We start from the raw sequence: 1,978 nt of genomic DNA, 5'->3' as shown, positions 1-1,978 counted from the left end.
TTCTTCACCATTAGGTTGCCAGTGTGGAACAAAGGCAGCGCTGATTCTTAAGTGTAGTTCTTATAACAACTGTCCATACTCCCCCCTCCCCCTTAAATATTTTCATGTTCACTAGTCAAGCTCCCATGATAACTGAAGTTCCTGCAAATTCTGCTCACGATCAGACCTGCATCCCTCCTGGTTAGTGATCCAGGATCCATCTCAAAATTAAGCTGTACTTAGATCCACCAGTAATGCGGGCTTTCCCACAAGTCTCCAAGAGACCCAGGCTTGTAGGCAGACTCAGTGCCCAGCTGAGAAGTTTGTTCAGATAAAAGTTAGAGGCAGCCCTTTCCCTCCAACAAAACATAGAAACAGCAGGTCTGCCTGCAGTCTTGTAGGTAGTAACTCAATGGTTATAGCATTTGCCCAGGAAACAGGAGAACCCTACCTGCATGCAAAGAGGCTCAAATCCACATCTGACCCTTGCTAGGACAGTAATTTATTCTATAGGGAAGGTTTGGGATGGGACAGACAGGGCAGGTGGTCTCTGCATGCCTCCTCTTGAAGTTGTGCCGCTCTCAGACAAGAAAGTAAGTTTCATGGAGCCAGAGAGAAAGCAAACAATGCAAAGTTTCTATGGGGAAGACAGAAGAAAGCTCGTGCAGGGGAAGAAAAAGGAGTAGGATTTTATCTCAATGATTAAAATGCTCATCTGGGGTGGATACTGATTACTGGTTTGCTGTGCTAACAGAGGTGCCAGTTTACATTCTGTACTGGAAAAGAAGAAACTGAGCTTGACATACATCCCACTGGCACAGGTGCTAAAAATGTAAAGTTTGGATGCCACTTCATCTTTTCGGCTACATTGCAAGAAAGGACTTATGTGTCTAACTGTAGAAAATGGTCATTGCAGAGAACTCCACTTGAAATAACCTAAAGCTACATGCCTCACAAATTCATATCCAGAGAGTGACTTACCTAGAGCCCTGAGACAGCTTTTGAATCTCAATGGTACTCACAATAAATTTACTGGCACGGGGATTACGTCTGCAACAATGTTTTAAGCAAGTATCAAGCATTAGACAGAAGCGGTAACTAGAAGTGATGAGAAACAATTTCTAGAGTTATCCCTTCATTGCAACTATGTGACTGTTTGTTTCAGGCTGAATCAGATTGGTTTAGCTCCACTGAGGGTAATTTAAATGTAGGGTTCAGAAAACTTTCAGGGATAGTGGGCCAACCTGTTATTTTCTTTCCAAACACTTACAGGTACTGTGCTGGTAGCAACTCAGCATGAGCCAAGACATACTGTTTCTCACTGAGACAGGGAGCTGTGAATTATCAGCAATATATCCACCTCTTTGTGAAGCAGGGACTTTCGTTGAATTCAGAACTCCACAGGAACAAAGGCGGTGTGGTTCCTACCTACTAGCTTTGCTGGGCAACATTCAAAGTCTCTGTGCTACAAATTACTAATTCCGAGTTTATGCTAATCTGTTTGTACTCACCCTAAAACGTCTTGGTAGTATACCCACTCAGGCAGCACATCTCAGCTGAGGTAGAACAATAGCCGTGTTTTGCATCCACGTTGTGCGCTAACCCGTGGGATGACAGGCCCGGTTCCACCGTGCCACCCTGTGAACTGCAGCCCAGGCATGCTCTAGAGCCAGCTGCATGTGCTGTAAGGTCAGCGAGGGTATTAGCGCAGGCTTGAGGCTTACTTCACTATCCCTACAGACAGATCCTAAGCCTCCTAAAGTAGGGCTTAGATGGGAGTTTAGACAGAGATCAGCAGTATTTCGTTCCTCGAAACCGCTACGCAGCTGCTACCTCTCACCGAAGACTTTTTTGTTTCTCTATGTTCAAGGCCTCCGGGCCCCTAGAGTTCGGCCGGGGCAGAGATCGACAATTATGTCCCAACGAAGACGAAAGCCGCGTCACGACCCAGGCCGCGGGTCCGCCCCTGACTGACCGCCGTAGGGAGCGCGACTGAGCA

The sequence above is a fragment of the Aptenodytes forsteri genome, unplaced genomic scaffold (assembly GCF_000699145.1).
Source record: "Aptenodytes forsteri isolate BGI_AS27 unplaced genomic scaffold, ASM69914v1 Scaffold65, whole genome shotgun sequence".
NCBI classification, from domain to species: Eukaryota; Metazoa; Chordata; class Aves; order Sphenisciformes; family Spheniscidae; genus Aptenodytes; species Aptenodytes forsteri.
This window is presented reverse-complemented; position numbering follows the sequence as displayed.